The 27,074-nt window shown below is 43.5% G+C and overlaps 1 protein-coding gene across 1 annotated transcript in view; it reads left to right on the top strand.

Moving 5' to 3' along the window:
- The first annotated feature begins 316 nt into the window (after positions 1-316).
- LOC135517538 (uncharacterized) overlaps positions 317-27,074 on the top strand; it is a 50,792-nt gene continuing 24,034 nt past the window's right edge. Inside the window, exon 1 of the mRNA XM_064941936.1 lies at positions 317-379. The gene's annotated coding sequence lies outside the window, so the exon portion shown is untranslated. The remainder of the gene's footprint in view (positions 380-27,074) is intronic.

Raw genomic sequence — 27,074 nt, 5'->3', positions numbered from 1 at the left:
TCCCAATGGCATGGAGTTCGTTAGATGTTGACTTACCATTGTTAAACAAGGGCAAAATAAAAGTTAGTAACTACTTACCTAACTGTTAGCTAATGCTACTATCATGATCTCAATTAGTTAGCTAGGCTAATTGAAAAGTGAAAAAAAATCTGTCCCAACCTTAGAACACAAAAATCATCCAGCAGCACGACTGGTGAAAAATATATTCCTTGCCTGCCAATAGGGCGCTGGGGAACTGTCTGCTCCTGCGCCCCTGCAGGTGCCGCCCCCCGAATAGGCATGCTGCAAATACTCCCTACAGCACAGAGCTCTCTCAGCGGTAGATGCTGAGCGCAGGGAACTTGTACGACACGGCAACGCGACCCTACGCATCTCCAAGGTAAAAAATAAAACATGTCTATACATGCGTATTCTCAGGGTGATGATAGCCGTAGCCTATGTGTGTGAAATGTAATACAAGAAAACGACGAATTGTATATGGTATCGGGTAATATTTAGCTGTGTCCGCTGGATACATATTCGGCAGAGGGAGAGAAGGTTGAAGAATGCCGTTGGCATGAAGTAAACTGAGCAGAGGCGCATCTGCTAAGGATGCCTCGATTTGCAACCTCAGTCTGGCTGGCTGGTGATCTTCATATCTGCTGCATTTGATCTGTAGTTAGCTCACTGTGTACCGATAATAAAACGGGATGTAAAAGATATGATACAATTGGGGAATGAATGACTGAGCAACGGGGATCACGAACGAAATGACCATTTACAGATGTATTTTTCAACTTCCATATATTGAGTGCTAGCTAGCCTCGCTGAAGCAGTACCTGCAAAGGCGCTTCAGACATACCTAGCAACCTATACTGAACATTTAGCAAAATTTCGCCAGTTTACAATATAGCCAGCTATCAATAGCTTGCTGAAGATTAGAATAACAAACATTGTGGCTCTCTGTACAAGATAGTTTTCTAGCAAATGTTATATGTTTTTCCTAAAGTTTAACATGACCCCGTTGCTATCTTCACAGGGCAGTTATATTTGAAATATTTGTAACTAACAACAAATGGCAGTGAGAATAGCAATGACCCAGCCATGGGGTATGGTTGGTATGTCAAATACAGGCGGATAGCTTTGATGTTTTGTCGCACCTGCAACGTCTTCTCATTCACATGTGCTTCCACATTTACAACAACAACTAATCATCACTATTCTCATCGCTACACATTTATCCCATTTCGTCGAACTTTTAAAAACGTTTAAATGTTTTAAACCGCTTCGTTCTACAATAGAGTTATGCTGGTGGATTAATAGTGACAATTTAACGACAATAGAGACATTTACTTACAGATTTGAGCTGTAGGCGATGAGCATGTGACTGACACTGACTGTTGACAGACAGTGGGAGAACCTGCGAGTGCTGAAGTGTAAAATCTCAGGGAAATGACCTATGGCGATGATAACAGGCGCAAGGGGACAAGGTCAACAACTGATGGGATGGATGCTCATGGTCAACTAACTACGATAGCATAGGCTACTCCATTTTTAATGCGTTCATATTAGTCGGCCACACTACTTGTTAGTTCAGTCTACCACTGCAGCGAGGACCATCAGGTCCGTTTGTATTTCTTGTCCTCTTGTGAGTAAACAAAAACATAGCAAGATGGTGATACCTATATGCAACTTTAGGGCCATGATGAGTATTGCACAAAGAATGAACAGGGCAATGACTTGTTTCACTTCATTCTGACATTTCAGATTGTCTAGCCCATGGCTCATTCTGTGATGCTGTATGAAAACTTGACTCTACAACTTATTCCCACTTACTGGGTCTGTTTTTTGTCACCTAGGAGGAGAACTCAATATAAACTTTAGGGAGAGAGTGCGGTTGAAGGAAAGCAAAGAGGAAGAGAGTTTGCCAGGCGTCACTTATCTTGGATTACATGGAGAAAAGTAAGGTCTGCTTCCTGGAAAACACTGATAATGAAGGCCAAATGTAGCACGCCTATGTAAAGAGTCTAGTGATTTTATAATATTAGTAATAATAACCTCTATAACTGAGTGGTGACCAGTCCACGCAATAAGTTTTAAGATCGGCTTGTAAAATCACCAATGAGAAAACCAAAGCCCTATTGTGATTGTGTATAAATGGAAAATTATGCATACAGATGTGCTAGGCCATATGAAACGAAAGCATTCGAATGGAGTAGAGGGGGTGTTGAAAGCCAGCCAATATCTTTCTCTTGACCTTTCCCTTGGTGTCCTCTAGAGCAGCGGTCCCCAACATTTTTTGCACCACGGACAGGTCTCATATAGACAATATTTTCCCAGACTTTAGTTCAAGTAGGTCTACCGTGATATTACAAAAACATAAAGTGCATATTTTGATGACCATATAATAAAGACATTGCAACTCACCATGTCGCTGTTTGTTTCCCAGCAACAAGACGGTTGATTGTTAGACAGTGACATGTTCCTTGTGTCCAGTCTACTCTGTAATTTTGTTTTTGTTGCCGTCACTGCTTCCCAGAGATAGGATGTTGGGATTGGAAGCAACGTTTTAAGTGCTTTTGTGGCTCTCAGGATATTCAGCCTTGATTGAAAACCAGAAGGTCGGCAGAGATTAAGTTCTCAAACATACTTTTAAGGCCACCGTCATTTGCAACCACAAGGAGTTGATCTTCTTCCTGCATGGAGATGGACGATTCACCTGGAACATTCACAAATGGGTCACAGATCCATTCCTTCGCACTTTGTGGGTCGTTGGTGGTTGGGAAGTAACGCCGTTGACAGTGAAGCTAGGTGATTGCGCACCAGCTGGGAGAAAGACGGCCCAGTCTCAGTCTCTCCCAAAATCCCTGCTAATGTTTGGAACACATCAAATATGCCCCTATCCACTCACCGTCCCCACAGTTCCCGTTTTGCTTTGAATGCAACCACTTTATCTGCCAACTTACAGACTGTTGTCATTCTCCTCTGAAGTGACAGATTGTGTTCGTTGAGCAGGTTGAATATGTCGCACAGGTAAGCAAGTTTGTGACCCATTCCTTATCATTGAAATATGCTGGCAGTGGTGACTTTTTTAACTGAAAGAAGAAAAAAAACACACGCTTTTTAATTTTAAGTTCTGCCCACACATTTTTATAGTATTGAGGTCAGGGCTTTGTGATGGCCACTCCAATACCTTGACTTTGTTGTCCTTAAGCCACTTTGCCACAACTTTGGAAGTATGCTTGGGGTCAATGTCCATTTGGAAGACCCATTTGCGAGCAAGCTTTAACTTCCTGACTGATGTCTTGAGATGTTGCTTCAATATATCCATATAATTTTCCTACCTCAGGATGCCATCTATTTTGTGAAGTGCACCAGTCCCTCCTGCAGCAAAGCACCCCCACAACATGATGCTGCCACCCCCGTGCTTCACGGTTGGGATGGTGTTCTTCTGTTGCGGTTTTCTTCCATCTCCTCTTCTGAAGAGGAGGTGTTGCAAGGATTGGACCAAAATGCAGCATGGTAATTTTGATACATGTTTAATAACGAAAGAACACGAACAAAACAAGAAACGTAACGCAACAACCGAAACAGCCTATTTTTTTTTTTATTTTTTATAAAAAATAATGTATTATCTTCAGTACCATTCATTCTTTACAAATCATAATTTACATACATACACAAATAATGATAATTTTAATTAAACTAATTAAATTAAACTAAACATAAACCCCAAACAAAAACCTCAGGGGAGCATCTTCCCTCCCCGTCACCCTACAAAACACCTTTCCCTATCTCCCCGTCCCTAATCTATCCTGCCCTAAACCCCCTTCCACCTCTCCCGAGCAGCATGCTGCCCCCACTTCCTCTCCTCCCTCTTCATCCTCCCCCTCAAATCTCCTTCCACTCTCCTCACTATCCCTTCCACCCCACAATCTCTCCCTGTCTTCTCCATGTTCAGCCTTGCTTCCCACAGCCCCCGTTTAAAGAGACTCATGAGAAGCCAGAGCAGAAACCTGTCCCTATCCGTCCCTCTCACTCTCCCTACACCCTCTCTAACCTGGCCCACGTCAATACAAAATCCCCTTTACCAAACCTAACAACACCCGTGCCCTAGCCCATACTACTCCGGCAAAGGCACAGTCCCAAAAGACATGACGCACAGTCTCCTCCCTGCCACAAGAGGATCTTGGACAGGTGGGGGATTGCACTAAACTAAACCGGTACAAGATGGAACGTACCGGCAAACACTTATGAAGGCTCAACCAATTCAGGTCCTTGAGCCTGTTGTCCAGACCCCGCACCTGCACTCCCTCCCAGACCGCTTCCGAGATGCCTACTACAGGCGCCCGACTCTCTGCCTTTCTGACCTCCTCGTACAGGTGCCTATGATCTAAACCTACTCGGGCAACTTCAACCTCAGGGTGCGCACGCAACCACTTGGCCGCATGACCAAAGTGCCACGGCAGCTGTTCCGCCCCAGGACCCGTGTTAGACCACACCATTATGCTTCTCGCCTGATACGAGAAAAACACCCGCAGGAGGTAACCGGACGGGTGTATCACTGGCTGAGCAAGCTCCGTTAACAAGAAAGAAACAAAAATTGTGTCCAGCTTGAGGGGAAATGTGGTACCCCCTACCTTCCTCCCCGATGGGACAGATCATGCGTGCCCTGGCGACCCACTCATACCTGCCACTCCACATAAACTGAAACACAAGCTTCACTAGAGGCCTTCTCAGACAAGCCGGCAATGGGTAGATGTATGCCAAATACAAAAGCGACGGCAACACATCCACCTTTAGGACCAGGACTTTGCCCATAAAAGACAAATACCTAGCTTTCCACATTGCTAGCTTCCTCTGTACCACTGCAATACGCATGTTCCAGTTTAGCGTCGCAGAGCCGGAGGTCTCAAAATGGACCCCGAGAATCCTCAGGGCCCCCTCACAGAGAGATAACCCCCAGGCACATCCGTTCTACCGCGCCATCTTCCGAAAAACTTAACGGAAGACTTTGCATGATTCAGAACTGCTCCCGACGCCGAGTGAAATCCCCAAAGATGGCAAGGGACCTTGTCAGGCACGAGTCCTTGCACAACAACAAGGAAGTGTCGTCGGCGTACTGCGTCATCTTAACACGCAGTCCACCACTTCCAGGGATCAGCAGACCTTCCACCCCTGTGTCTGCCCTAATGGCAGCCCCCAGAGGCTCCATGTACAGAACGAAGAGGAGAGCCGAGAGTGGGCACCCCTGCCTGACCTCAGACGAGAGGTCAAAACGTCACCCAAGTGACTATTTACACTAACTCGGCACCCCGCTCCGACATATAATGTACAAATCCATCCTATAAACTTCTCCCCAAATCCTAATCGACCTAACACTCTGAATAAAAAGGATCTATTCACGCGATCAAAGGCTTTCGCCTGATCTAGCTGCTACCATAAAAGGCAGTCCTCTATCTTCAACCCAAGCGATGGAGTCCCTGATTAACTGTAGGTTCCATCTAATAGAGCGGCCCTCTACCCCGCACGTCTGATCCTCATGAACGACGTAGGGAAGGGCTGTGCGCAACCGGTCTGCTAAAACCTTTGCAAGTAGCTTGTAATCTACACACAGCATGGTCAATGGCCGCCAGTTGCCAAGGTCAGTTACTTCCCCTTCTTATATAAAAGTGACAGCACACCAACAGCCATTGATCCCCCGGGACCCCGTCTCAAGGATGGCCTTCAAGACTTCGAGGACCACTGGTCCAAGTATACCCCAAAACTTGAGATAAAACTCAGCCGGCAGCCCATCCATCCCAGGCACCTTCCCTTTTCCCATCCTCCTAAGAGCGCTCTCAACCTCTTCTAGTGAAATCTGGGCCTCCATCACTTCTCTAATGTCCTCCGGCAACCGCCTGGACAAGTGTTCTAAAAACACATTTCCCTGCTCTACATCTATTTCCCTTTCCTTAAATAAACCTTGGAAATGATCAGTTGTCACCCTGACCATATCCTCTGGTTCTCTAACTATACTACCATTTTCTTCCCTAACACCATGCATTACCTTCCTACTCTGTCTTGCCCTAACCAACTTAAAGAACATAGCAGAACAAGTCTCATTATGTTCTAGAAAGCCGCTATGCGCACGCTCCAGGAAAGCTCGAGCCTTCCGCTCCTGCAACTCCCTGAGCTGCGCCTTTAGGGTTGAGGATCTCTTCCAGTCAAACGACCCGCCGAGGTTGCCTGCCTCGTATTCGAGTTCAATTAACCTTTGGATACGATCCACCTCCCTCCTCTCCTCCCTTTTTTCCTCTTGCAATACCCTATTATAAAAGCCCTAATCCTCACCTTAACTAAATCCCACCACTCTAACACCCCCTCACACATGGACCGGAGACCCTCAAGCCTCCTAAAGAAAACATAAAACCCGTCAACAAAAGCCTGCTCCTCCAGCACATCCCGATCTAGCTTCCAGTACCCCTTACCAAAGAGGCAGACCGACGACCCCACCTGCAGGAGCACCCCGTCGTGATCCGAAAAGAAAACAGGCAGCAGCCGCCCAGACAACTTTCCCAAAGACCTGGGTACAAAAATATAATCGAGCCTCCGCTCAACCCCCCTGGAGTTACGCCATGTAGGACCGTCCATTTTGGAGTAGTGTGCATACCACCATCTACCAGACCATGGCAAGCCATTAGCCTAGCAATGGCGCCTGCACTGTTATCCCCCCTCTTCCTAAATCTGTATTAAAATCCCCCCCTATCACTAATTTCCTATTTGTAACACACAGGGGCGTCAGACAGTCCACCATCTCCTTCCTGTCTGCCACCACCTGTGGCCCATACACCACCACTAATCTAAATTTACAATCCCTTATTGTGACATCCACCCCTATAACTCTCCCCTGCATTACAACAAAGGAATCTTCCACTTTTACCTCCCTGTGCCCACACAAAATCCCTACCCCAGATGAGTGCACCCCCTACACCCCAAACCGACTCTCCCTTGTCCCACTCCCTCTTAATTCTACTAACATCCCTCCATCCCTCAGGTGAACCTCCTGTAAAAAACAAAAATCAAACCCCACACCCTCCAAATAACTAAAAACCACCCTCCTCTTAACAATATCTCTTAAACCCCTTACATTTAAACTAACAAAAGTAAAATTAGACTCCATGCAAAAAATAAAACATGTAATACACTCAAATACTAAACCCAGACAGAAAAAAACAAAAACAGGAGACTCACCCGATGCTCCCCTGCTCCATATCTACCGGTGAGAACACCATCTGCAATCCCGACATCCCCCCTCTTCCTCCATCACACCATCCCAGGATGCAGGAATAGTGTTTGGCTTCGGGGTGCCCTGCACCCTGGGTCTACCCCCACAATCTTCCCCTCCCCAGTGTTGCAGCTGGTTTGGAAGAAAATTGGGGAGGCTGAGTCCCCAAACAAAAACTCCCCACCTCCTCCTGTACCCAGTCCTGAGTCTTGTTAGGTGTGTCCCCACCCAAATGAAGTTGAGAGTCTTGGGAAACCAGCAGCAACCCAGAGGTTTCTCCCACCCCCATCACTCTCTTGGCCATCCCCTCCCCCTCACTGTCGGCCAATCGCACCCTCCTCTTCATTCTCTTCTTTGGTGATGGTGGCAGTGGAGAGATACCACCCCCTCCCCCCGCCAGCTCCTCCACCATACCCCTCATCTCTTCCACCATGTCACTTTCCCCCAGTCCACTTGCTCTTCCACCGTCTTCTTCTCTACCATTCCTCCCTCACTTTCTTCTCTCTCATTCTCCTCCACTCGGTTGCCTTCTTCCACCGCTTTTCCTGGTTCTCCTACTCCCGTGCCTTCCGTTTCCTTCTCTCTTCCATCCACCGCTTCTTGCTCCTCTTCCTTCCTTGTAGCCTTCCCCTCTGGACTTGTAGTCTTATCATGAGGCATGTTTCCTTCCCCTCCTCTTCTTCCCCCATCCCCCGCTCCTGCTCCCCCCCCAGCCGCAGACGCATATGACCTCTGACGGGCCGGGCACTCACGCCACAGGTGTGCTGACGAGCCACACCCATGGCATGTCTTAGGCTTGTCACAATCCTCGCCTCGTGATCCTCAGATCCACAAAATCTGCATTTTCTCATGCTGCACGAGGCGAAAATGTGTGCATAGGCCATACAGCGCCTGCAAAATGGGGGCTGACGTGCATAAAACAAAGTCCCCCTGTCAGCCCCAAGGGAGAACATAGCAGGAGGATGAAGGTATCCACCATGTCCCTTTGGGTCCTCCCTGAGGAGGGCCTGGAAACCTCTCCTCCCATTCCAAAACCCAAGGGAGTCTTTGAGGTGCCTAGCTGAGGAAACGTTATCCATGTATCTCCCCAGAAAAGCCCTCACCTCTTCATCCTTAACGTAAGGGTTATACATGTTAACAGTCACAACCCTAAAGTTATTCTTCGCCAGACTTGATATTTCGTAGTGGCACATCGGCCTCTCTCCTCCCACTGCTCTTGCCCTTCTAAGGATATCATCATGCTTTTCTTCAGAATATAGCGACGTCGTATGCTCCTCCAACGAGTTGCCTTGGAAACAAAACATGTCCTTCACCGTCAGCTTTAGAATCCCCATCAATATAATTCTTCCAAAAGATTCTCGTCCTAACGGCTCCAACTCCTTTTCCTTCCAAGCAAAACGACGTGTTAGCCAGCCCAATCCCAGGGATCGACCGTGATGATGTATTTAGCACCATCTCCGCAAGGAGAATGGCGCTCGTTCTTTTCTCTTCCGATACAAGAAAAAACGAAAATCCAAAAGTGACCGCAACTGTCCGGTGAAAACTAACACACAGACAGGAACAATCACCCACGAAACACTCAAAGAATATGGCTGCCTAAATATGGTTCCCAATCAGAGACAACGATAAACACCTGCCTCTGATTGAGAACCACTTCAGGCAACCATAGACTTTTCTAGAAAACCCCACTATACCACAATCCCAATACCTACAAAAACCCCAAGACTAAACACACCACATAATAAACCCATGTCACACCCTGGCCTGACCAAAATAATAAAGAAAACACAAAATACTAAGACCAGGGTGTGACATCTTCGGCTTGCCTCCCCCTTTTTCCTCCAAACATAACGATGGTCATTATGGCCAAAATTTATATTTTTGTTTCATCACACCAGAGGACATTTCTCCAAAAAGTACAATCTTTGTCCCCATGTGCAGTTGCAAACCGTAGTCTGTCTTCTTTATGGCGGTTTTGAAGCAGTGGCTTCTTCATTGCTGAGCAGCCTTTCAGGTTATGTCGATGTCGATTTTTTTTTCTGAGGTCTTGGCTGATTTCTTTTGATTTTCCCATGATGTCAAGCAAAGAGGCACTGAGTTTGAAGGTAGGCCTTGAAATACATCCACAGGTACACCTCCAATTGACTCAAATCATGTCAATTAGCCTATCAGAAGCTTCTTAAAGCCATGACATCCTTTTCTGGAATTTCCCAAGCTGTTTAAAGGCACAGTCAACTTAGTGTATGTAAACTTCTGACCCACTGGAATTGTGATACAGTAAATTATAAGTGAAATAATCTGTCTGTAAACAATTATTGGACAAATGACTTTTCATGCACAAAGTAGATGCCCTAAATGACTTGCCAAAACTATAGTTTGTTAACAAGAAATTTGTGGAGTGGTTGAAAAACGAGTTTTAATGACTCCAACCTAAGTGTATGTAAACTTCCGACTTTAACTGTACGTACGGTCACTGTGGGGACGACGTCGTAGATGCACTTATTGATGAAGCCGGTGACTGAGATGGTATGCCATCAATGCCATAGGCTGAATTACAGAACATATTCCGATCTGTGCTAGCAAAATGTATTTCTTTTTTTTAACCTTTTATATAACTGGGCAAGTTAGTAAATAACAAATTCGTAGTTACAATGACAGCCTACAAGGGCCAAACCCGGACGATGCTGATGCTGTGCACCACCCTATGGGAATCCCAAACACAGCCGGTTGTGATACCATCTGGAATCAAATCAGGGTGTCTGTAGTGACGCCTCTAACACTTAGATGCAGTGCCTTAGACCGCTGCTCCACTCGGGAGCGCAGTCCTGTTGCGTAGCATCCGCGTTATCTAGCCACTTCCATATTGAGCCAGTCACTGTTACTTCCTGCTTTAGTTTAGTTTCTGCTTGTTAGCAGGAATCAGGAGGATATAATTATGGTTAGATTTACCAAATGGAGGGCGAGGGAAAGCTTTGTATGTGTCTCTGTGTGTGGAGTAAAGGTGGTCTAGAGTTTTTTTCCTATGGTTGCACATGTGACATGGTGGTAAAACCTAGGTGAAATTTTTAAGTTTGCCTGCATTAAAGTCTTTGGCCACTAGGAGCACTGCTTCTGGATACACAGCTCGTTGAGTGCGGTCTTAATGCCAGCAACTGTTTGTGGTGGTAAATAGACGGCTACGCATAATATATATGAGAACTGTCTTGGTAGATAGTGTGGTCTACAGCTTATCATGAGGTACTCTACCTCAGGCGAGCAATACCTCAAGACTTCTTTAATATTATACATTGCGCACCAACAGTAGACATAACCCTGCCCCTTGTCTTACCAGACATAGCTGCTCTGTCCTGCCGAAGCAAGGAAAACCGAACCAGCTCTATATTATCCGTGTCATCGTTCAGCCACAGCTCCGTGAAACATAAGATATTACAGTTTTTTATGTCCCGTTGGTAGGATAGTCTCGACCGTAGAGCATCGAGTTTGTTTTCCAGTGATTGCACGTTGGCCAATAGAACCATTGTTAGTGGCGATTTACTCACTCGCCTCCGAATCCTCACAAGGCACCCTCGACCTTCTCCCTCTGTGTCTCTGCCTTTTTCTCAAGCAAATGACGGGGATTTTGGCCTTGTCTCCGGAAAGCAAGTATATCCTTTGTGTCGGACTCATTAAGGATGAGTAATCGCTGTTCTGATGTCCAGATGCTCTTTTTGGTCATAAGTGACTTTAGCAGCAACTTTATGTACAAAATAAGTTACAAACAATGCGAAAAAACGAACAAAATAGGAGCCCATAAAACTGCAGCCATCCCGTCCGGCGCCATTATAAGTGATCATTGATTCACAACAGATTTTTATTTAACTAGGCAAGTCAGTTAAGAACAAATGTTTATTTACAATGACAGCCTACCAGGGAACAGTGGGTTAACTTCCTTGTTCAGGGGCAGAATGACAGATTTTTACCTTGTCAGCTCAGGGACTCGATCCAGCAATCTTTTGGTTACTTGCCCAACGCTCTAACCACTAGGCTATCTGCCACCTAAAATGAAGCAGTAGACTAAAATGTATTGTCTAGACAGAGAACATATACTCAAACAACAGGCAGTGTGAGAGGTTAATGTTAGCTGTGACTTCTTCAGTTACGTTTGTAATAATGTTATTACAATCTTATTTCTCTGGCATTCTTAGATTGACACTTTGTTATCTTTTGGTAACATCACTGAAGTTTTTGAAAGAGAACAGAACAGACACTCACCATGTAAATAGAGAGGGAGAAACTCCTTGAGATGCGCCTAAACAAGTTTGTCTCTGGGGTTTGAGTTCAGTGTGTGCGTGTGCTTGAGCGAGAGAGAGTGTGTGTGAGTGTGTGCTTTGACACATACCCTCCTTTGGCAGGGTTGGTGTGAGAAAGTAAGGCCCGTTAGATGCCCCTGGGAGACGGGGGTAAAGAGGGAAGTGGCTCATTAATTCCGGCAGTACTCGAGGAGAGGAAAGGAAACGGCTGGTCAGCACAACCACAACTTTCCAAAGGCGTTGCATGGATGTAGCCTGGCTAAGTGACTCATACTGTACCAATTCACTTTCCATCACTTATCTCAAAGAACCATACAGCAATAAGTCAGTAAGCCAGAGAGACCCCCCCACCACCACCTTTTGGTCTGTTGTCCTGCACTCGTTCTGTAGGATGTTATTGAGTAGTTCATAAAATAGCAGCTGATGCAGATTTTGCCTTATCAAAGAGTATGACATCAGTCATGTCGTGATATCAGTCATTAATTTTGAGTTCTGGACATTTTGTCTCAGAAGTTGTTTTGATTTTTTCTCCTTTCTTACCCCCTTCACTGAAGACTGAGTGTTCAGCTGCCTGCCAAGTCTGTCCATACCTGATTAGCAGCGGGTTAGTGTACTGTAGTGTGTTAATCCTTTGATCACAGTGGTTCTGTCTGATAAAACCATGCCTCTGTCATCTCAAGGTTGCCCCAGAACATTGATGAGAACTAATGACCATGTAAAGACAAGCTGAGCAGTGGACAGGGTCAAAAACAGAAATATAATTACTAGAATGGAACATCTCCATTCAAGTCAACGTTCCATAATACTATTTCTATGTGTCAAAAAACAAAACAACATCTCCTTGGATATAGTGCTGGAGAGTTAGTCATATTTGATGCGATTATTTTGGGAACTGCAGAGAACTGTATATCAGGATCTTAAACCTGCTAATGTTTCAAACAGAGGCTTTTCAATACGTTCCAAGGAGTATTTTACACTGTAAATGTTATCATATGCTTGCATTGGCAATGTATTTTGGAACAATGAGATTCTGCCAATGCTTTTACATGTTTCGTTTTAAAACTGGAGTGGGGAGTAGACTAGAGGTCAATCATTTATGATTTTTCAACGCCGATACTGATTATTGGAGGACCAAAAATAGCCGATACCGATTAATCCGCCGATTTTTATATATATTTGTAATAATGACAATTACAACAATACCGAAAGAACACTTATTTTAAATTAATACATTAATAAAAGTCAATTTAGTCTCATAAATAATGAAACATGCAAAAACACAGTGTTAGAGAAGAAATTAAAAGTGTAATATGTGCCATGTAAAAAAGCTAAAATTTAAAAGTTCCTTGCTCAGAACATATGAAAGCTGGTGGTTCCTTTTAACATGAGTCTTCAATATTCCCAGTTAAGAAGTTTTAGGTTGTAGTTATTATAGGAATTATAGGACTATTTCTCCCTATACCATTTGTAGTTCATATACCTTTGACTATTGGATGTTCTTATGTTCTATAATATCGCCAGCCTAATCTCGGGAGTTGATAGGCTTGAAGTCATAAACAGAGCTGTACTAAAAGCATTGCGAGGAGCTGCTGGCAAACGCAGGAAACTGCTGTTTAATGAATGCTTACGAGCAAGCTGCTGCCTACCACCGCTCAGTCAGACTGCTCTATCAAATCATAGACTTAATTATAATAAACACACAGGAATACGAGCCTTAGGTCATTAATATGGTCAAATCCAGAAACTATAATTTCGGAAACAAAACGTTTATTCTTTCAGTGAAATACTGAACAGTTCTGTATTTTATCGAACGGGTGGCTTCCATAAGTCTAAATATTGCTGTTACATTGCACATCCTTCAATGTTATGTCATAATTATGTAAAATTCTGGCAAATTAATTACTCTTTGTTACGAAGAAATGGTCTTCACACATTTCGCAACGAGCTAGCTTTGTTACATGACACATATTGCACTTTTCCTTTGTCTCTAACACTGTGTTTTTGCATTATTTAAAGCAAATTGAACTGGTTTCATTATTTATTTGAGACTAAATTGATTTTATTTATGTATTATATTAAGTTAAAATAAAAGTGTTCATTCAGTATTGTTGTAATTATCATCATTACACATTTTTATAAAAATCGACCGATTAATCGGTATCGGCTTTTTTTGGTCCTTCAATAATTGAAAAATCATAATCGGTTGACCTCTACTTTAAACTAAACATTGACAAAGCCGCGGGGCCAGATGGATTACCAGGACGCGTAATCAAAGCATGCGCAGACCAACTGGCAAGTGTCTCCACTGACTGAGTCTGTAATACCTACATGTTTCAAGCAGACCACCATAGTCCCTGTGCCCAAGGAAGCAAAGGTAACCTGCCCCATAGCACTCACGTCAGTAGCCATGAAGTTGTTTGAAAGGCTCTGTCATGGCTCATATCAACAGCACCCTCCCAGATACCCTACCCCCCAACAGCTCCACAGATGATGCAATATCAATCCCACTCCACACTGCCCTTTCCCACCTGGACAAAAGGAACACCTGTGTGAGAATGGTGTTCATTGACTACAGTGCAGCATTCAACATCCTAGTGCCCACAAAGCTCATCACTAAGCTAATAACCCTGGGACGAAACACCTCCCTCTGCAACTGGATCCTGGACTTCCTGACGGGCCGCCCCCAGGTGGTGAGGGTAGGCAACAAACACATCTCCCACGCTGCTCCTCAACACTGGGGCCCCTCAGGGGTGTGTACTTAGTCCCCTCCTGTACGCCCACTACTGCGTGGCCAAACACGACTCCAACACCAGCATTAAGTTTGCTGACGACACAGTGGTAGACCTGATCACTGACAACGATGAGACAGCCTCTAGGGAGGAGGTCAGAGAACTGGCAGTGTGGTGAAACCTCTCCCTCAATGTGAGAAAGACAAAGGAGCTGATCGTGGACTACAGGAAAAGGCGGGCCGGACAGGCCCCCATTAACATCAACAGGGCTGTAGTGGAGCGGGTCGAGAGTTTTAAGTTCCTTGGTATCTACATCACCAACGATCTATCATTGTCCAGACACACCAAGAGGGCACAACACAATCTTTTCCCCCTCAGGAGACTGGAAAGATTTGGCATGGGTCCCCAGATCCTCAAAAAGTTATACAGCTGCACCATCGAGAGCATCCTGACCATTTGCATCACCACCAGGTATGGCAACTGCTTGGCATATGACCGTAAGACGCTACAGAGGGTAGTGCGTACGGCCCAGTACATCACTGGGGCCAAGATTCCTGCAATCCAGGACCTATATAATAGGCGGTGTCAGAGGAAAGACCATAGAATTGGCAGAGACTCCGGTCACCCAGGTCATAGACTGTTTTCTCTGCTACCGCACGGCAACAGTACTGGAGTCTTGGACCAAAAGGTTCCTTAACATCTTCTACCCCCAAGCCATAAGACTGCTGAACAATTAATCAAATGGTCACCCCCCACTCCATTTGTTTTGTACACTGCTGCTACTCGCTGTTTATGATCTATGCATAGTCACTTCACCTCTAACCTGTACCCCTGCACACTGACTCGGTACCGGTACCCCCTGTATATAGCCTTGTTATTGTGTTACTTTTTATTATGTTTTACTTTAGTTTATTTTGTAAATATTTTCTTAACGCTTCTTGAACTACACTGTTGGTTAAGGGCTTGTAATTAAGCATTTCACTGCAAGGTCTACACTTGTTGTATTCGGTGCATGTGACAAATAAAGTTTGATTTGAATTGATGGACGTAGTACACCATTTTCCAGCCAGGGTCCCTCACCCTCCGTTGTTTAATACAAGGCTGAGAAACAGGCAGACAGAGACAGACAGGCAAAGAGAGGATTGAGACAGAGATAAGCGGACACAGTGGGCTGGGCTCGGGACAGAGGGGACTGGATAGTTTCCCTGTCACACTACCACACCACCCGGCCATCTCTGAGTTATATATTCTGGGCTGGGTTAACGGTGTGGATGAAATATGGCCCTGTGTTTGACCATTTGTTCCATTTGGGCTCAGGTCCATGGCCCTGGTCAAAAGTAGTGCACTATATAGGTAATTGGGTGCCATTTGAGAAGCACTCCTTCTCAGCCTTCACCACAGCGTCTCAGAGAAACTTACAGGCTTGTCCTGTAGAGGAAGCTGATTGGAAAACACTTGCGACACTGGCACTGTTCCCTCAAGCCATCGACGCACATCCTCAGGAAGCGCCGAGCAGGGTCCGTTGGACGATGATGTCACAAAGCCAAACAATAAGGAGGCTGTTAGCGAATGTTTTTGGCCCCTCCCCCAGTGGTCTGGTCAGGTTTCCAATGATGTTTGGACTAATACAGATATGTGGCTCCTCTGAAGGAATATTTGAGGCAGGGAGCAGATGGGATGTCCTCCTCTGGGTCTCTGCTAGACCTGGGTTCAAATACTAATTAAAATCTTTCAAATACTTTTACAGTTTTCTTTACCCTGCCAGATGGATGGCGTTTGCCCTTTTGTAAATATTCTATTAGTTCCATTGTAACAGGATAGCTCAATCAAGCCTACCTTAAATGACGTAGTATTTTTTTGAATTTTTGCCTTGTAATTTCAGAAAATGTCTATAATATATCTCCGGTAATAGTGTAATGATAGTGTTTCACATTATTACTAACCCACCAGTGTTGTGATGTTGGCCTATTGATTTCTCCCAGCGGAGCGGCATCTGTTGGCAAGCGCGAGTTGAGCCTTTTACTTTCAGTTTTGGTCCACCTGCTTCAAACAGCTGTAAAAACAATACTTTTTGTTATTGAAGATATATTTCACCGCGATTTTAGATGGTACAATGATTCCCCACACAATTCAGTGTTTGTTTTCTCACATAAACTGAAATTTAGCAACCAGGAAATTGCAGAGAGATATATACCACAGCCACAAAGTGGAACCGCTTCCCATTTTGACAACCGATGTCGCTTTCGGCAGAAATCAATAGGCAGATTTTACAGCCAATCACAACACTGGTGGGTAAGTAATACTGTGAAACACTATCATAATATAATAGCAGCCCAATTCATAGACCGACACTATTTTACCTAGGACACAAATACCTAGGTGTCTGGCTAGACTGTAAACTCTCCTTCCAGACTCACATTAAACATCTCCAATCCAAAATTAAATCTAGAATCAGCTTCCTATTTCACAACAAAGCATCCTTCACTCATGCTGCCAAACATACCCTTATAAAACTGACCATCCTACCTATCCTCGACTTTGGCGATGTCATTTACAAAATAGCCTCCAACACTCTACTCAACAAATTGGATGCAGTCTATCACAGTGCCATCCGTTTTGTCACCAAAGCCCCATATACTACCCACCACTGCGACCTGTATGATCTCGTTGGCTGGCTCTCGCTTCATACTCATCGCCAAACCCACTGGCTCCAGGTCATCTACAAGTCTCTCCTAGGTAAAGCCCAGCCTTATCTCAGCTCACTTGTCACCATAGCAGCACCCACCCGTAGCACGTGCTCCAGCAGGTATATCTCACTAGTCACCCCCAAAGCCAATTCTTCCTTTGGCCGCCACTCCTTCCAGTTCTCTGCTGCCAATGACTGGAACGAACTGCAAAAATCTCTGATTCTGGAGACTCATATCTCCCTCACTAGCTTTAAGCACCAGCTGTCAGAGCAGCTCACAGATCACTGCACCTGTACATAGCTCATCTGTAAATAGCCCATCCAATCTACCTCATCCCCATACTGTATTTATTTATTTATCTTGCTCCTTTGGACCCCAGTATCTCTACTTCTTCTGCACATCCTACCATTCCAGTGTTTAATTATATTACTATATTGTAATTCCTTTTCCACCATGGCATATTTATTACCTTACCTCTCTTATCCTATCCTATATAGATTTTTCCACTGTATTATTGATTGTATGTCTGTTTATTCCATGTGTAACTCTGTGTTGTTGCATGTGTTGAACTGCTTTGCTTTATCTTGGCCAGGTCGCAGTTGCAAATGAGAACTTGTTCTCAACTAGCCTACCTGGTTAAATAAAGGTGAAATAAAAACAATGTAAAAAAAATGTTGAACTCCATTTTTAACACATCTGCTAAGTTACAATTCAATATCATAATTTAGATAAAAATAACCAATCTCTCTAGTAAAATAGTTTTGTAGCCTATGTCTATTTCTCTGTGCGCTGATAGTAGTGTTGATGGTAGCCTACCCTACTTTTTATTAGCTCAAAACAATCAGCTTGCTTGCAGGAGAAAATAGTCCCAAAATATAGACTTATAGAAATATAAGTTTCAGGGAAGAATGGACAGAGCGATATGCCATATGCGTTCATCATACCAGATTTCTCCTCTACCAAACCAGTCTTGTTTGCAATGAAACTTTCACTGTTTGCATATAATTACATCGGAGACGTCATGAATTGTAGCTTATTTTCAAAAGTTACATTTACACCCCAGACAGAGGCCAGGGGAAGAAAAATTTCAACTTTAACTCCTGGTTACTCTTCGGTGGCTTTACCCCAACAAGAGATGGTCACAAGTTCATCCCTAAACACTGCCTGGGTTTAAACATGTTCTCTTTTACAGAAAGTGAATAGGGCTACAGTCGTGGCCAAAAGTTTTGAGAATGATACAAATATTAATTTTCACAAAGTCTGCTGCCTCAGTTTGTATGGTGGCAATTTGCATATACTCCAGAATGTTATGAAGAGTGATCAGATGAATTGCAATTAATTGCAAAGTCGCTCTTTGCCATGCAAATTAATTTAATCCCCAAAAAACATTTCCACTGCATTTCAACCCTGTCACAAAAGGACCAGCTGACATCATGTCAGTGATTCTCTTGCTAACACAGGTGTGAGTGTTGATGTGGACAAGGCTGGAGATCACTCTGTCATGCTGAATGAGTTCGAATAACAGACTGGAAGCTTCAAAAGGAGGGTGGTGCTTGGAATCATTGTTCTTCCTCTGTCAACTATGGTTACCTGCAAGGAAACACGTACCGTCATCATTGCTTTGCACAAAAAGGGCATCACAGGCAAGGATATTGCTGCCAGTAAGATTGCACCTAAATCAACCATGTATCGGATCATCAAGAACTTCAAGGAGAGCGGTTCAATTGTTGTGAAGAAGGCTTCAGGGCGCCCAAGAAAGTCCAGCAAGCGCCAGGACCGTCTCCTAAAATGGATTCAGCTGTGGGATCGGGGCACCACCACTACAGAGCTTGCTCAGGAATGCAAGCACAGTGAGGCGAAGACTTTTGGAGGATGGCCTGGTGTCAAGAAGGGCAGCAAAGGAACCACTTCTCTCCAGGAAAAATATCAGGGACAGACTGATATTCTGCAAAAGGTACAGGGATTGGACTGCTGAGGACTGGGGTAAAGTCATTTTCTCTGATGAATCCCCTTCCGATTGTTTGGGGCATCCGGAAAAAAGCTTGTCCGGAGAAGACAATGTGAGCGCTACCATCAGTCCTGTGTCATGCCAACAGTAAAGCATCCTGAGACCATTCATGTGTGGGGTTGCTTCTCAGCCAAGGGAACACAGCCAAGAACACAGCCATGAATAAAGAATGGTACCAACACATCCTCCGAGAGCAACTTCTCCCAACCATCCAGGAACAGTTTGGTGACGAACAATGCCTTTTCCAGCATTATGGAGCACCTTGCAATTAAGCAAAAGTGATACCTCAAGTGGCTCGGGGAACAAAACATTGATATATTGGGTCCATGGCCAGGAAACTCCCCAGATCTTAATCCCATTGAGAACTTGATTTTACATGATTCCATGTGTTTTTTAATTTCATTGATGTCTTCACTATTATTCTAAAATAAAAATAAAAACCATTGAATGAATAAGTGTTCTAAATCTTTTGACCGGTACTGTATAAAAAAAAAATGTAAATATACATTTACATAAAAATTCAGACTCTTTACTCAGTACTTTGTTAAAGCATGTTTGTCCTGTTGAAAGGTGAACCTTCACCCCAGTCTAAGGTCCGGAGCGCTCTGGAGAAGGTTTTAATCAAGGACCTCTCTGTACTTTGCTCCGTTCATCTTTGCCTTGATCCTGACTAGTCTCCCAGACCCTGCCGCTGAAAAACATCCCCACAGCCTGATGCTGCCACCACCATGCGTCAATGTAGGGATGGTGCCAGGTTTCCTCCAGACGTGAGGCCAAAGAGGTCAAAGAGTTCAATTTTGGTTTCATCAGACCAGAGAATCTTGTTTCTCATGAGAGTCTTTAGGTGCTTTTTGGCAAACTCCAAGCAGGCTGTCATGTGCCTTTTACTGAGGAGGGGCTCCGTCTGGCCACTCTACCAGAAAGGCCAGATTGGTGGAGTGCTGCATAGATGGGTGTTCTTCTGGAAGGTTCTCCCATCTCCACAGAAGAACTCTGGAGTTCTGTCTGAGTGACCATCGGGTTCTTGGTCACCTCCCCAAGCCCTTCTACCCCGATTGCTCAGTTTGTACTGGCGGCCAGCTCTAGGAAGAGTCTTGGTGCTTCCAAACTTCTTCCATTTAAGAATGATGGAGGCCACTGTGTTCTTGGGGACCTTCAATGCTGCAGACATGTTTTGGTACCCTTCCCCAGATCTGTCCCTCGACATAATCCTGTCTCGGAGCTCTACGGACAATTAATTTGGCGGGACCTTATATAGACACTTGTGTACCTTTCAAAATCATGGCCAATCAATTTCATTTACCACAGGTGTACTCCAATCAAGTTGTAAAAACATGTCACGGATGATAAATGGTAACAGGATGCATCTGAGCTCAATTTCGAGTCTCATAGAAAAGAGTCTGAATAATTACTAAATAAGGTATTTCTGTTTTTTTATTTAATTTAAATGTGCAATCATTTCTGAAAATCCATTTTCACTTTGTCAAAATTGGGTATTGTGTGTGATGAAATTGTTTTATTTAATCCATTTTAGAATAAGGTTGTAATGTGGAACAAGTCAAGGGGTCTGAATACTTTCCGAAGGCACTGTAGAATCTACAAGTGTTTGAAGGTCGATTGGAGGGATGCAGCACCATTCTTCCACGAGAAATTCCATAATCTTTTGTTGTTGTTGAAAACGCTGTCTCAAGCACCACACACATAATTGGGTTGTGCAGTTTAAAATTAACAAATTGTCACAGAATCAAATTATTATTTTGGTCCAAAGACTAGAAAATACATTACAGATTATATTGGGATCCATATTGATCAGGCCTGTACAACCCGCTTGCTTGGTGTTCTGATTGATTATGAATTGTCATGGAAACCACACAAAAAGACAATAACCTCTAAGTTTGCCAAAATTTGGGGATACTTGGCAAAATGACATATCCCATAAACAGAATCACTGCTTTCAAGTCTCTATCACACAATGATCTTCCCATTCACACATTATATCGGCTAGCACACACCATACCAAACTACTATCAATCTATCGCATGCAGAAACACTAAAATCATCTGCCAGTTTTAGAGACCGTTCAGCATCACTTTTTCAAAAATTAGGACTCCTGAATATTTATAAAATGTATTATTTTCAATTTGCTCAATTTCTTTACGGGACTTTAAATCACTTATTACCCTCATCTTCATAAACTATTTTACAGCCACATATGAATTCCGTAACTACTCAACAAGAAACAGACAACAGCTAAGTCACCCATATTTAAGAACCAAATTCGCAATTCCGAACTAACTATAGAGGCCCTATGATCTGAAACTGATTTTACCAAGCTATCCCTGTCGTTGTTTTAAACAATGTTAAGAGGCACCGTCTGTCCATCACAGTTCTACACCCCAGTAGCTTGACTGCTGGGAGGGGGGATCTCTTCTAACCATGGTAGCCAAAATAATAGGCAACTGAGCATTTTTATACATGACCCTAGGCATGATGGGATGTTAAGCTTTTTTCCATTTTCTTTAACAAATAGTAGGCTATGGCATACGCTCACATAGGTCTACCTCAATTTGCGCACTGGTTTTCCCTTCACGGACAAAGAGGTATTTAAGGAGTGGGGACACTATTGGAGGAATTGGCCGATGAATCTATAGATGGCCTATAATTTCATCTGTCAAACAGGTAGGCTTACGTCTTATTTCTTAAATAGCCAGAAATATGCTCCAAAACAAAGCCCTCTTGTTGTTAGTTAATTTGAATTAAAATGAAGACTGTTAATTAGTAAATTAATTACTTGAATTAGCCAAAGTTTTTGCGCCACGTGCTTTCTACCTCCCCATTGCATCGCGTGTGCTGCTTCACATTTCAGCACCACAAAGCTGTCATGGAAGTTACTAGAATATGGCTTGTTGTGAGGTCAATAACTCTGATAAAAAGCTTCACCATGGGCAATGAAACATTTTGTTTTGTGGCCTTTGGATAGGCAAATATCAAAGGCGCGAGTGTGAGGAATATGACCTCGGAGCCGATGGCAGCAACCCATGTGGGTACTGTGACGTAGGCTAGTGTATAAGGGGCATGAACTGTCACTTAGGCTTATAAAGTGCCTTGCAAAAGTATTCATCCCCCATGGCGTTTTTTCCTATTTTGTTGCATTACAACCTGTAATTTTAAATTGATTTTTATTTGTATTTCATGTAATGGACATACACAAAATAGTCCAAATTGGTGATGTGAAATTAAAAAGATGTAATGTTTCGAAAAATTCCCCAAAAATAAAAAATGTAAAAGTGTATGTAAACTTCCGACTTCAACTGTATGTATACACCCCCTTTGCTATGAAGCCCTTATATAAGATCTGGTGCAACCAATTACCTTCAGAAGTCACATAATTTGTTAGATAAAGTCCACTTGTGTGCAATCTGAGTGTCACATAATCTCAGTATATATACACACCTGTTCTGAAATGCCCCAGAGTCTGCAAGGGGCACCACCAAGCAAGCGGCACCATGAAGACCAAGGAGCTGTCCAAACAGGTCAACAAAGTTGTTGAGAAGTACAGATCATGGTTGGGTTATTAAAAAATATACAAAACTTTGAACATCCCACGGAGCACCATTTAAATCTTTTATTAAAAAATGGAAAGAATATGGCACCACAACAAACCTGCCAAGAGAGGGCCACCCATCAAAACTCACAGACCAGGCAAGGAGGGGCATTAATCAGAGAGGCAACAAAGAGACCAAAGATAACCCTGAAGGAGCCGCTAAGCCCCACAGCGGAGATTGGGGTATCTGTCCATAGGACCACTTTAAGCCACAGAGCTGGGATTTACAGAAGAGTGGCCAGAAAAAAGCCATTGCTTAAAGAAAACAATAAGCAAACACGTTTGGTGTTCACCAAAACGCATGTGGGAGACTCCCCAAACATATGGAAAAAGGTACTTTGGTCAGATGAGACTAAAATCTATTTTTTTAGCCATCAAGGAAAATGCTATGTCTGGTGCAAACCCAACACCTCTCATCACCCCAAGAGCATCATCCCCACAGTGAAGCATGGTGGTGGCAGCATCATGCTGTGGGGATGTTTTTCATCGGCAGGGACTGGGAAACTGGTCAGAATTGAAGGAATGATGGATGGCGCTATATACAGGAAAATTCTTGAGGGAAACCTGTTTTAGTCTTCCAGAGATTTGAGACTGGGATGGAGGTTCATCAGCAGGACAATGGCACTAAGCATACTGCTAAAGCAACACTCAAGTGGTTTAAGGGGAAACATTTAAATGCCTTGGAATGGCCTAGTCAAAGCCCAGACCTCAATCCAATTGAGATTCTGTGGTTTGACTTAAAGATTGCTGCACACCAGTGGCTCTACAAAGTATTGACTATGGCCCAGAGCTATAATAATAATGTCAGATGTTGTCATCTCGACAAAATTGTTTTGATGTGAGCGTATGTCTGCCTGCAGATATTTTGACTGTGAAACCTTTTTTTATAGAGGGCTATCAAGTAGAAACAGCTTAACACATTCTTTATATAGGCCTACAGTCCACTATCCTTTCTGCTTAAGCTATCTGTTGGATACTATCAATCTAGACTGCACTGTTGTTGCTTGTTTTTGTTATGTTTTTGTAATTTAAAGTAGCTATAGACCTAACCTTAATTTCCTGAATAGGGCTCTTCATCTGTGTCCTCCCATCCCTAATCTAGGTCTCTCTCTCTCTTATATCTCCTTCTCTTTCTCAATTCAATTCATCTCGCTCTCTCCTATCTCCATCTCTTCCTCCCTCCTACTGAGACCATGAATAAGGATCTGACACCAAACTGTCAACCTGGAAACTGTCATCATCCTCCTCCAACCTTCTGGCTTGCATCCCAAATGGCACCATATTCCCTGTGTAGTGCACTACTTTTAACCGGGTCCCATTGGGGTCTCATCAAAAGTAGTGCACTATATAGGGAATATAGGGAATAGGGTGCCAATTGGGATGCAACCCACGGTATAGTAGCCACTAGCCACCAGATGCCTTCTTCTCTTCTCCGAGATGATCTAAAAATGCCTTTTATTTATTTCATTACAAATAAGTCATGCCCTTACCAGAAGAACACTTTACTCTAAAATAAAACACCCTGCTTTATTATAGGGTGGGAATTGCCACGGACCTCACAATATGATGTTATCACGATACTTAGCTTCTGATTCTGTATGTGATATATAGTGATTTGATGTCCCAAACGTTTTGCTCACTATATGTCTCCTGCAGTGGAACAAGTGAGAGCCATGAGAACATTTGTTTTGGAGATAAAAGTACTCAAAACATGTTGGCACACCATTTAAAACACTTTTAAAGAATATTGAGAACAAGCTATAGGATGAGAACTACCAGAGTTTTGGTGCAGGGACAGCCTGACTTATGCAAGCCTACGGTAACTACCTAGCAAGAAATGAATAATTTTTAACAAACCAATACTTGGAGTCATAGTATCGATATACAATACATTTTTTTTTATCCCCATACCTACTTTATTAATTGGACACTAGTATTTGTAAGCTATCTAGTAATATAACAAGTAGTTGTGATTTGGCTACATTCATTTTCCATTTCACCTACTAGGCTACATAGAATGAGAGTACAGTTCTGTGTAATGCCAGGTCTGGTCTGGTCTGCATATGGTTTAGATTATTTTTTTTTAGCTTACTGAGCAGCTAGTCTACATATGTTATCCATAAAGAAGATAATTAATTTAGTTTTGAAAGAGTAAAAATTATTTAAAAAATTACCAGATCTGCAATATTCAATATTTTTGTTACTTCTGCTGCTGATTCTTGTTACTTCTGCTGCTGATTCTTGAACAATCTCTAACGCCATCTAACTCACACACTGTACGCATTGTTAACAAAACACAATGTTGTTGTCGTTAGGGAAAGAGGAAATCAAATGGGCCATTGTTGTGGGCTAGCTTCTGCTGTCGTGGTTTTTATTTGATATCAAATGCCAATTCCATTGCATAAGAGAATTACTGGTGGGTGATTCCAGCGTTATGATGTTACATTTGCATGCAAAATCCCAACTTCAGATCACAGAATGGACAAACAAAATAGCTGATCGTGGACTACGGGAAACAGAGGGCCGAGGACACCTCCATTCACATCTATGGGGCTGAGAACTTCAAGTTCCTCAGTGTCCACATCACTAAGGATCTATCATGGTCCGAACACACCAACATAGTCGTGAAGAGGGCACATCAACACCTCTTCCCCCTCAGGAGGCTGAAAAGATTTGGCATGGGACTTCAGATCCTCAAAATGTTATATAGCTGCACCATTCAGAGCATCTTGACTGGCTGCATCATCGCTTGGTATGTCAACTGCTTGGCATCCGTCCGCAAGGTGCTACAGGGGATAGTGCGGACGGCCCAGTACATCACCGAGGCCGAGCTCTCTGCCATCCAGGACCTCTATACCAGGCGGTGTCAGAGGAAGGCCCAAAAAATGGTCAATGACTCCAGCCACCCAAGTCATAGACTGTTCTCTCTGCTACCGCACGGCAAGTGGTACCGATGCACCCAATCTGGAACCAACAGGACCCTGAACAGCTTATACCCCCACGTCATAAGACTGCTAAATAGTTAGTTAAATAGTTAACCAAATACAGTGCCTTGCGAAAGTATTCGGCCCCCTTGAACTTTGCAACCTTTTGCCACATTTCAGGCTTCAAACATAAAGATATAAAACTGTATTTTTTTGTGAAGAATCAACAACAAGTGGGACACAATCATGAAGTGGAACGACATTTATTGGATATTTCAAACTTTTTTAACAAATCAAAAACTGAAAAATTGGGCGTACAAAATTATTCAGCCCCTTTACTTTCAGTGCAGCAAACTCTCTCCAGAGGTTCAGTGAGGATCTCTGAATGATCCAATGTTGACCTAAATGACTAATGATGATAAATACAATCCACCTGTGTGTAATCAAGTCTCCATATAAATGCACCTGCATTGTGATAGTCTCAGAGGTCCGTTAAAAGCGCAGAGAGCATCATGAAGAACAAGGAACACACCAGGCAAGTCCGAGATACTGTTGTGAAGAAGTTTAAAGCCGGATTTGGATACAAAAAGATTTCCCAAGCTTTAAACATCCCAAGGAGCACTGTGCATGCGATAATATTGAAATGGAAGGAGTATCAGACCACTGCAAATCTACCAAGACCTGGCCGTCCCTCAAACTTTCAGCTCATTCAAGGAGAAGACTGATCAGAGATGCAGCCAAGAGGCCCATGATCACTCTGGATGAACTGCAGAGATCTACAGCTGAGGTGGGAGACTCTGTCCATAGGACAACAATCAGTCGTATATTGCGCAAATCTGGCCTTTATGGAAGAGTGGCAAGAAGAAAGCCATTTCTTAAAGATATCCATAAAAAGTGTCGTTTAAAGTTTGCCACAAGCCACCTGGGAGACACACCAAACATGTGGAAAAGGTGCTCTGGTCAGATGAAACCAAAATTGAACTTTTTGGCAACAATGCAAAATGTTATGTTTGGCGTAAAAGCAACACAGCTCATCACCCTGAACACACCATACCCACTGTCAAACATGGTGGTGGCAGCATCATGGTTTGGGCCTGCTTTTCTTCAGCAGGGACAGGGAAGATGGTTAAAATTGATGGGAAGATGGATGGAGCCAAATACAGGACCATTCTGGAAGAAAACCTGATGGAGTCTGCAAAAGACCTGAGACTGGGACGGAGATTTGTCTTCCAACAAGACAATGATCCAAAACATAAAGCAAAATCTACAATGGAATGGTTCAAAAATAAACATATCCAGATGTTAGAATGGTCAAGTCAAAGTCCAGACCTGAATCCAATCGAGAATCTGTGGAAAGAACTGAAAACTGCTGTTCACAAATGCTCTCCATCCAACCTCACTGAGCTTGAGCTGTTTTGCAAGGAGGAATGGGAAAAAATGTCAGTCTCTCGATGTGCAAAACTGATAGAGACATACCCCAAGTGACTTACAGCTGTAATCGCAGCAAAAGGTGGCGCTACAAAGTATTAACTTAAGGGGGCTGAATAATTTTGCACGCCCAATTTTTCAGTTTTTGATTTGTTAAAA

Source organism: Oncorhynchus masou, chromosome 28 (genome assembly GCF_036934945.1).
Source record: "Oncorhynchus masou masou isolate Uvic2021 chromosome 28, UVic_Omas_1.1, whole genome shotgun sequence".
Lineage (NCBI taxonomy): Eukaryota > Metazoa > Chordata > Actinopteri > Salmoniformes > Salmonidae > Oncorhynchus > Oncorhynchus masou.
The sequence above is the reverse complement of the archived record's forward strand: the minus strand, read 5'-3'. Positions and strand labels throughout refer to the sequence as shown.